The 10,694-nt window shown below is 42.6% G+C and overlaps 1 non-coding gene across 1 annotated transcript; it reads left to right on the plus strand.

Moving 5' to 3' along the window:
* Positions 1–10,252: 10,252 nt before the first annotated feature.
* LOC148555400 (small nucleolar RNA R71) lies at positions 10,253–10,359 on the plus strand. Its single transcript, XR_015886773.1, has one exon. It is a non-coding gene; the product is annotated as a small nucleolar RNA R71 (small nucleolar RNA).
* The last annotated feature ends 335 nt before the right edge of the window (positions 10,360–10,694 follow it).

Here is a 10,694-nt window from a genome sequence, read left to right on the forward strand (position 1 = left end):
TTCTATAGATTTGGCCAATAAAATCCTGCCTGGAGTACTTTTTTGGCGAGAGCTCGTGCTCCGAGATGATTACCACAAATGCCGCCGTGTACTTCTTCTAGCACTTCCCCTGTGTTGAAGGTCGGCACGCATTTTAGTAATAGTATTGAGATCCCTCTTTTGTACAGGATGTTGTTTATGATGGTGTAGTACTGTGCCTCCCTTTTTAATCTCTTTGCCTCCTTTTCTTCTATGGGGAGTGTTCCTGCTCTGAGGTAGTTGATGATGGGGGTCATCCATCCTTGGTCCTGGCTTGTTAAGGCTAGGACTTTTTCCTCTTTCGAGATTGACGGGTTCTGTAGCATTTCCTGGATGAGGCTTCTATTGTTGCCCCCTGGTTTGGTTCTGGCTAGTTTCGAGAGTGCGTAAGCTCGGGAATTTTGTTCGCGGGGTATGTGGCAGATCTTATATTCCCCGAGTTGTCCGAGCTGTCCCTTGGTTTTATCCAAATACCTTTTCATGGTGGGATCTTTGGCTTGATAGCTCCCTGTTATCTGTGAGGTGACTACTTGTGAGTCGCTGTAAATGTTGAGTTTTTGTGCTCCAACCTCTTTAGCCAGCTTCAAACTAGCTAATAACGCTTCATATTCCGCCTGGTTGTTTGAGGCCGGGAACCCGAACTTGAGGGAGAGCTCAACCTGGGTTCCTTGGTTGCTTTCTATTATCACACCTGCACCGCTTCCAGTTTTATTTGAAGAACCGTCCACATAGAGATTCTATTCTGTGGGGGTTTTCAGGGCATCTATGAATTCTGCGATAAAGTCGGCCAGATACTGTGATTTGATGGCCGTCCGAGCTTCATATTGGAGGTCAAACTCTAATAACTCAACTGCCCATTGTAAAATTCTACCTGCTAAATCTGTTTTCTGCAATATTCCTTTTATGGGCTGGTTAGTTCGAACCTTAATGGTGTGAGCCTGAAAGTACGGGCGAAGTCGTCGGGATGTTAGAATGAGGGTATAGGCAAACTTTTCTATTTTCTGGTAGTTCAGCTCGGATCCCTGTAGCGCTTTGCTAATGAAGTAGACGGGTTGTTGCCCATTTTCGTCTTCTCTGACTAGTGCTGAGGCTATTGCCCGACTTCCTACTGCGAGATATAATATGAGCGGTTCTCCTTCTCGTGGTGGAGATAGGATAGGCGGCCGTCCTAAGAATTCCTTGAAGTCTTGGAAGGCTTGTTCACATTTTGTCGTCCATTCGAACTTCTTTCCCTTCCTTAGAGTAGCATAGAAAGGGAGAGATCTTATCACTGCTCCTGCTAAGAATCTGGATAGGGCAGCCAATCTCCCGTTGAGTTGCTATACTTCTTTGACACAGGTGGGGCTCTTCATGTTGAGTATGGCTTGACATTTATCCGGGTTTGCTTCAATTCCTCTTTGTGTGAGCATGAAACCTAAGAATTTGCCTGCTTCTACTGCAAAGGTGCATTTTGCGGGATTGAGTCGCATGTCATGCTTCCTTATAGTGTCGAACACTTGAGCCAGGTCAGACAATAATGTATCTTCACTTTGTGTCTTTATCAACATGTTGTCCACATAGACTTTCATGATTTTTCCGATGTGATCTGAGAAGACTTTATTCATTAGCTGTTGATAAGTAGCTCCCGCGTTCTTGAGACCGAAAGGCATCACGATGTAGCAGTAATTTGCTTTCGGCGTTAAAAACGAGGTCTTTTCTTGATCTGGTGGATACATGGGAATTTGGTTGTATCCTGAGTATGTGTCCATAAACGAGAGGTATCTATATCCGGAGGAAGTATCTACTAGAGCATCGATACTTGGGAGTGGGTAAGGATCTTTTGGGCAGGCTTTGTTGAGATCAGTGTAATCGGTGCACATTTGCCACTTTCCATTTGATTTTCTCACCAAGACGATGTTGGCTAGCCATAGTGGGTACTTGACTTCTCTTATGAATCCTGCCTCCAGTAGTGCTTGTACCTGTTCTTCCATAACTTGGGATCTCTCTGGCCCAAGTTTTCTTCGTCTCTGCTGCACCGGCCGAGATCCTGGATATACCGCTAACTTGTGGCACATTAGCTTGGGGTCTATGCCTGGCATGTCTGCGGATTTCCATGCGAAGAGATCGATATTATCTCGTAAGAATTGTATCAGTAATTCTTTTGAGTCTCCTCTTAGGATCGTTCCGATGTTAGTTGTTTTGTCCGAGGTGTCTCCGATCTGAATCTTCTCTATCTCGCCTTCTGGCTGTGGACGGAGTTCTTCTCGTCGCTGAACTCCGCCAAGCTCAATTGTATGAAACTCTTCTCCTCTGCCTCTGAGGTTTAGATTTTCATTATAACAGCGGCGTGCCATCTTTTGATCTACTTTTATCGTGGCTATCCCCTCTGTAGTTGGGAATTTCATGCATAGATGTGGAGTCGAGACTATTGCGCCGAGTTGATTGAGAGTTGTCCGACCTATTAGAACATTGTAGGCTGAACTTACGTCGACCACAATGTAGTCTATTTTTAGGGTCCTGGATTGATTTTCTTTTCCGAAGGTTGTGTGTAGCGATACGTATCCCAGTGGTTGTACTGGGGTATCTCCTAGTCCGAACAGACTGTTCGGGTATGCTCTAAGTTCCTTTTCTTCTAAGCCGAATTTGTCAAAGGCTGTTTTGAATAAGATGTTGGCAGAACTCCCTTGGTCTATTAATGTGCGGTGTAGATTGGCGTTTGCCAGTATGATAGTGATGACCATGGGATCGTCGTGTCCCGAGATGATGCCGGATGCGTCCTCTTTAGTGAATGTTATAGCAGGGATGTCGGGTGCTTCCTCCTTTCCCTTGACATGATATACTTCTTTGAGATGTCTTTTGCGAGATGATTTGGAGATCCCACCTCCTGCGAATCCGCTGTGTATCATGTGGACGTGTCTTTCTGGTGTCCGAGGTAATCGTTCAGTTCGTCCGGCGTCTTCGTCCCTTCGTCTCTTTCTTTGGTCCTCATCTTGGGTGGCCAGAAATCGATCTAATTTTCCTTCTCTCACCAATTTTTCTATGATGTTTTTTAAGTCAAAGCACTCGTTGGTGGAGTGCTGATCCACGGAAACTTGTCTCTCAACAAATCTCCCTCGGCAAGTATATCGAATTGTCGTCAAGTAAAAACTCACAATAGAGTGAGGTCGAATCCCACAGGGATTGATTGGTCAAGCAACTTTAATTGGAAGAATGTTCTACCTGAGCTAAGCAGAAATTGGGTTGAGAATTGCAGGAAATTAAATGGCGGGAAAGTAAATTGCAGAAAATAAATGACGGAAGGTAAATTGCAGAATCTTAAATGGGGAAGGGGAGTTTAGCATGAAAGTAAATAGCAGAAAGTAAAGAGAATGGGTAAGATCAAAAATGGGGAGTTCATTAAGCTTAGGAGATGTTGCATTCTCCGGATCAAGTTCATTTTCATCTCTTCCTCATTCAATGCATTCATTGATCTCCTTGGCAATCTTAAGTGATTGAATTCCAATTCCTTGGTAATTCAATTTCTCAAATCAGATCAATAGCCAATTCCTTGGTCTAATTGCTCATGAGAAGAGATGAAGTGTGATCACTGATTATACCACATGTATTTCCAAATCAAAGTATTGGGAGAATTATATGTCACCATATCCGCCCAAACCCTAATTTGGTCCAACATGAGAAAGGAGAATCTAGCATGATCTCTTTATTCCTCTTCCAAGGTTTAGAAGAGATCCAATTATGAATAGCTTCTTTTCCAAGATAACTAGTCAATTGGATAAAGATTGAAAGCTTTCTAGTAAAATCAAGAGAAAAGAGAGAAGAAGGATAATGAAAACTATTATTGATCTATCAAATTACAATAGAGCTCCCTAACCCAATGAAAGGGGTTTAGTTGTTCATAGCTCTGGGAATGAAAAGCATAGATGGAGAGTACATTCTGAGAATTAAACTAAAAGTTGCAGAGAAAGTAAAATACACAGAGTAATTCTAATAATGCCAAAAAGCTCCCTTCTAGTTCGAAGCTCTCCCTATTTATACTATTCTTCTGATCTTCTAGTTGGCTCTTCAAGTCTTGGATATGGGCCTTTGGATCTTGAGTTGAAGCAGTTATCTTCTTCAGTGGGCTTAGCTTTACTTGCAGAGAGAAAGTGTGAAGTAGGCAGGGATTCTAGCTTAGGACGTTAGTGGCGTTAACGTTAAGTGAAAGTGTGGGTTCGAGAATGTTAGTGACAGTCACCTTTTTCACTAACGTTCCTAACCCAAAGATGCTCCACGTTAACTTCAACGTTAGTGGCATCAATGTGACCACTAACGTTGCCTCTTGGTCCTTCGCACACGTTATTGGGACTTACTTTTTTCAATAACGTTGAGAATCCTCCTTTCTCCCTACGTTAGAGTTCACGTTAGTGTGGCTAACGTGACCTTTAACGTAGGCTTGCCACATCTTCGAGAACGTTAGTGACACTTACCTTTGTCACTAACGTTCCAAAATGCCCCTACTTCCCACGTTAGAGTTCACGTTAACGTGGCTTCTAACGTGGTATTGCTAGCCATCTCCAACGTTAGTGACAAAGGTGAGTGTCACTAACATTGGCTCATCATCCCTTTTACTCATGTTAGCTTCCACGTTAATGTAGTTAACGTGGGAGTTAACGTGGCTCATAGTGGCTCATCCCAATGTTAGTGACAAAGGTGAGTGTCACTAACGTTGGTGATTCTTTGCTCCCTCCACGTTAGAGTCCACGTTAACTGAGTTAACGTGGCAACTAACGTGGCTCAAAGTGGCTTAGCTCAACGTTAGTGACAAAGGTGAGTGTCACTAACGTTGGTCATTCTTTTGTTTCCCCACGTTAGAGTCCACGTTAACTGAGTTAACGTGGCTCTTAACGTGGCCAATATGAGCTTGGTCCAACGTTAGTGACAAAGGTGAGTGTCACTAACGTTGGCTTCATTTTCTTCTTCCACGTTAACTACCACGTTAATGTAGTTAACGTGGCAATTAACGTGGGCTATGATGGCTTCGAGGACATTATTTGCGATTACTTTTCTCATTAACGTTGCAAGCTAGCTCCCCTTCCACGTTAGAGGTCACGTTAATTAGACTAACGTGGCTGCTAACGTGGTTCTTCCTGCTTCCTTTGTCCTGAAATCAAGCAATAAAGTGCATCAAAGTTCTAGTCCAAGTTATGAGACATGCATCATCCAATTTGTCATTCAATTCATGCATAATTCTCATGAATTCATATAAAAATCACAATGTTAGCTTGAATCAAAATGTAAGTGAAATTCTACCCAAAACTTGCTTATTTCCTAAGAAAGTGCATGAAACAATTACCAAGTGATGAAGCACTCCTAAGAACTTATTCATCCAAGCAGATCCTTGGTACAAGAGCACCACAGACACATCCCTCAAGATTCAAGCCCTTGGTGCCTAGCCTTATTCTTTATTAACTTTTCTTTCTTTTTCAACTCTTATTGTTCTTTTTCTTTTTCTTATTAGGATCTTATTATTTAGCTAGTCTCATGGGGTGTGTTTCAAGCATATGATTTAGGACAGATAGTTGCCTTCCCACCTTATTGGTGAACCAACTTAGCTAAGTGATTACTAAACCACAAATCTAAGAACTTACTCCACAAATTTAACTCCACTCTGGTCTTTCATAACATCTCTTTTTATTTAGCTTAAAAAAACAAGCATACAATAAGCAAGATGGAATTGAAAACAGGCAATTTGACTAGCAATCATAGACCTAAGCAAGGAGAATACTAAAAACAGAATTGAAAATTCTAAACTACCATGGAAGCATGTTCTATTTCATACATGATTTTCCTTATTTAAAACTTGAAAAAGATGGGACAATGAGGGAACTCCACCACCTTTTACTCATGGGGTTGCTCCTGCTCTCCTTCTTGTTTGTCCTCTTTGTGTTTTTCTTGAGTGCTTGCACTCCCACTTCCCTTGCATATGACTAGACATGTAGTTGAACTTGGCTTGATTGTTTATGTTGAACTCCTCCTTATGTAGTTGCCGTCCTTCATTCAGTACGCTGAACTCATTGAATGCCTTCGTCTGAGATAACTGTCGTTAATTGAGTTCTTGAGGGCGCTTGTCTTGTCACTCTTGTCTTTCAATCACTTGATTTATGGCTTGAGTAAGCTGGGAATAGTATTCCATTTGCAGTTTTTGCCATTCTCCTTATTGATTCATCCAATTAGAAAGGAGCTCTTCTTGACGATCCATCCTTTGAGCTTGAATGTGCAGTTGTTGTTCTTGTCCCTCCATATAACTCCTTGCTAGCTCCTCAATGGCTTTGTGAATGTGATTCAGGTTTATGTTGGTTGGGTCATAATATTCTCTTTGTTGGTGTTCTTCCTGATGAGATTCTTCTTGGTGAGGTCCTTCTTTTGGTTTTCGCTTCCCTATTTGAGGTCTTCTTTGTTGTTGGGCAGGTGTCACATAAGTTAGGTGCTGGAGCGTAATTAGCCTCCCAGGGTTTACCCAATCTGGATTGCTATCCTCGAAGACTACCTTGGCCTTCGTACACAGTCCGAGGATGGTGTTGGGGTACCAAAGCCTGGCACCTGAATCAATCTTCTCAGCTGACTCTTGAATCCCCTCAGCTATAAGTTCATGCACATTAATATCTCCACCCTGTACTAAGCAATGTACCATAGTAGCTCGAGTAACGTTGACCTCGGAATTGTTCACGGCTGGTAGGATAGATCTCCTCACGAGTTCAAACCATCCCTTGGCTTCCGGGCTGAGGTATCCTCTCTTGATGAACCGGGGTCTCCTATCCGCATACCTTTCCCAGTCAGCTCCTATAACACATATGTCAGTCACAATTTCTTCGAGTTCATCATTGTCAGGGCTCTTACTTATTCTTGCATGATAACTAGGCTCATCAAAATGTGGTGATTTCAGCTGAAGAGTTCTTGTTATCGCATTGGGACTGAAATCCACCTTTTTTCCTCTTACGTAACTTTTGAAGGTGGGGGCCTTGGTTTTGTCTTCTCTGACCACATTTGCATAGAACTCTTTGATGAGGTTTGCATTTATCTTTGCTTCTGGGTTCGTGAGCCTTTGCCAACCCCTTTGTTCAATCTTCTCTCGAATCTGTGGGCACTCTTCCTCATTGAGTTGGAATGTTAACTCAGACAGTATCTTTTTGAGCTTTATTTGTTCAAATTCGAGTTCATGAAATGCCGTTTTGAATCTCCTTTCATCGAAAGGAATGCTCTCCACCGGTTCCTTCCTCTTTTGCTTCTCGGAGCTTGATGATGCCATGAGTAGGAGTTGATGTGTGAAGGTGGTGGAAGGTATGGATAGATGGGGGAATTTGGTTGGGTTAAGATTGGGTGTAGTGAAGGGATTTGAATTCCGGAGGTGTGGAGTATAAGGAATGGGAATTGGAATGTGGAAGGGTTATGAACTAAGAACCACTTATATAGAGAAGTGGTGAGTGAATAGAAGGTGTGGATTGATGAGGTGGTTGTGTGATGGACGGATGGGGTTTAGCATGGGATGAGCACAAGGATCATCAACTTTATGATGGTGTTGGTTCAGTTTCCAAGCTTGTTCTTTTTCCAATGTTGCATGGCAACAATTCCCAATGCAATCCCCTTGGAGACACGTGTACAATCCTCTCCTTTTGTGGTAGCCGAACCCTTCAACTGTCCCATCAATTCTCCTACAAAATAAAAGAAATGTGATTAAAAGAAAACTTATGGAAAGTGGTGGCAAAAATTAAAAGAATAACTACTTTTTAAAGTTTTTGTTTCTAACTACTAAGTGCTGTTCATGAGTGCACACCAACTGACTAACTCAACATCCATGTATGCAACATTGGCAACACCAAACTTAGTTTGGTGCCATGTGGTGTAAAAGATTTGTTCAAGGCCCCTAAGAGTGACATGATATGGGTTACATTTATGTTCTCTTAGTGTGCCTTGAACACCAAACTTGTTTCTCACTATATGTTGCACAAGAGGATTCATTCAAGTGCATGTCAAGTTGAGTTGAAATCCCTGAACCTTGCTTTATTAACTACTTTTAAAAGCATATAAAACATGGGTTGCCTCCCATGAAGTGCTTCTTTAGCGTCACTAGCTTGATGTTCTGCCTTTGTCATGGTGGTTGGTAATGCTTCAGATCTTCCCCTCTTGCAGTAAACCTATATCCATTGGCTTCATCAATGATCTCCACATGTTCTAGGGAGAGAACTTTATTGATGGTGAAAACCTTAGGTAACTGAGATGGGATGGTGGGTAGATGAGGTGGGATATCTAGGAAGTAAGCTGAGATCACTTTATCCCCTGGAGAGAAATCTTCTGTAGGGATCTTTTTATTCCTCCATCTCCTTGGTACTTTCTTCTTTGTTTCTTTTGCTGTTATCCTGCTCTTTGTGGTCTCTTTCCCTAGGGAGATTTTGTTGCTGGTCTCATATGATTCTGGTGGTTTTGGCTCCACTTGAGTTTTCTTTAGCTGTGACACCTGCTGATTCTCTTGTTCATCACCCAAAGGAATTCCAGGGTGTACAGCTTGTGCTTCAATACTTTTTTCTCCCACCATTGCTCTGTCATGCTATCCTTAGTTCCTTGCCTTCCTGACTTGCTTCTTGTGAGGGTTTGAAGACGTTGGAGGTGAGTTGTTCGTCATGTATCCTCAGTATTAGCTCTCCTCGCTCCACATCTATGAGCGCTCTGGCTGTAGCTAAGAATGGTCTTCCCAAGATGATTGGGTGAAGGTGACTTTCTTCCATTTCCAGTATGACAAAGTCTGTGGGAAGGAAGTAGTTCCCAACCTTCACCAGCACGTTTTCAACCACTCCAATTACTTGTTTTTGAGTTTTGTCCGCCAGCCTGATGACTACGTCTGTGGGCATCAGCTCATTGATTTACAACTTCTTCATAAGGGATAAAGGCATTAAGTTGATGCTTGCTCCCAGATCACAGAGTCCTTTGTCAAACATTGTTTCTCCTATGGCACAGGGGATGTGAAAACTCCCTGGGTCCTTCCTTTTTGTAGGCAGCTCTGGTTGAATGAGAGCACTGCACTCCTTTTTCATCACTATGATTTGTCCTCCCTTGAGTGAGCTTTTCCTGGTCAGCAGCTCCTTCATATACTTGATGTATGAGGGCATTTGTTGGAGAGCCTTGATGAATGGTATGTTTACATGGAGGGATGCAAATATGTCAAGAAACCTCAAGTATATTCTCTTCTCTACACCACCATTTAGTAATTATGGAAAAGGGTGCATAGAGCCTCAGCAACTCTTTCTGCGTAATTATGGTTTCCTGAGGATTCTCTTCCTGCTTTCCTGCTGATGTATCTTCAGATTGTTCTGATGGTTTGTTCAGCTCTTCCTCAGTCTCCTTATCACTTATAGTAACCATCTTGCAATCTTCCCATCTGACTTTCTTTGCTTCACCTCTCGGATTTTTCTCTGTGTCACTTGGGAAGCTATCAGTAGGTTTAGGAATCTTCTCAGATAGGTATCCCACTTGAAATTCCAACCTCTTGATGGTGTCTCCCTGATTCTTGATATTTGCTCGCACCTCCTCTTTGAACAACTTGTTATCTTGAATTTCCTTGCATATGCCTCCAAGTAGGGATTCAATCCTGGAGAGTCTATCTTCAGATGATGGTGAGTTGAGATTTGAGGGGTGAGAAGGGCCATTTTGACTTTGGTATTGATGTTGAGATGTGTTGTTAGGTGGGTGCTGATATGATCTCTGTGTGGAATATTGGTGAGTTGCATTGTTGCTAGGGTTGTGGCGTCTCTGATCTTGGCCTTGATCTTGTTGATTTCCCCACCCAAAGTTTGGGTGGTTCCTCCAACCAGGATTATATGTTTTGGAGTATGGGTCATGGTGCTACCTGGGTGAATTTCCAATGTAGTTGGCCTGTTCCTGATCACCCTTTGCTTCTTCATTCACTCTTTCTTGAGTTGCTGCTAAAGTGGTGATTGCTGCTACTTGATTCCTCTCCATCTTCTTGGTGAGGTCAGCTAATTTCTTGGTAATCATCTTGTTTTGAGCTAGCAGTGCATCCACGTTGTTCAGCTCTATCACTCCTCTAGTGTTGCCTCTTTCAGAAGCATAGAAATAGTCATTCTCAGCTACAGTCTCAATGACATCTATGGCTTCTTCAATGGTCTTCTTGTTGTTCAGAGATCCCCCGGATGAGTGGTCTACTGCCTTCTTTGATTCATATGAAAGACCTTCATAGAAAATGTGCAACTGCACTCATTCATTGAACATATCTGGCGGGCATCTTTTTGTCAGGTCCTTAAACCTCTCCCATGCTTCATATAGAGTCTCACCATCTTGCTGCCTAAAGGTTTGTACCTCAGCTCTCAACCTGTTGATCCGCTGAGGAGGATAGAATCTTGCCAAGAATTTTTTCACCACATCTTCCCAGGTTGCTAAACTCTCCTTTGGAGAGGATTCCAGCCATTTAGATGCTTTGTCCTTGAGTGAGAAAGGGAAGTAGTCTATAAGTGTCAGGATGAACACCATTAGACTTCACAGTGTCGCATATCCTCAGGAAGGTGGTTAGATATTGATTGGGGTCTTCTTGGACACTTCCTCCAAATGAACAATTGTTCTGAACAAGGGTGATGAGCTGTGGCTTTAGTTCAAAGTTGTTGGCATGTATGGTTGGCCATTGGATGCTACTTCCACAGTTTCCTGGGTTT

The sequence above is a fragment of the Arachis ipaensis genome, chromosome B6, assembly GCF_059453495.1.
Source record: "Arachis ipaensis isolate K30076 ecotype BB chromosome B6, ASM5945349v1, whole genome shotgun sequence".
NCBI lineage: Eukaryota > Viridiplantae > Streptophyta > Magnoliopsida > Fabales > Fabaceae > Arachis > Arachis ipaensis.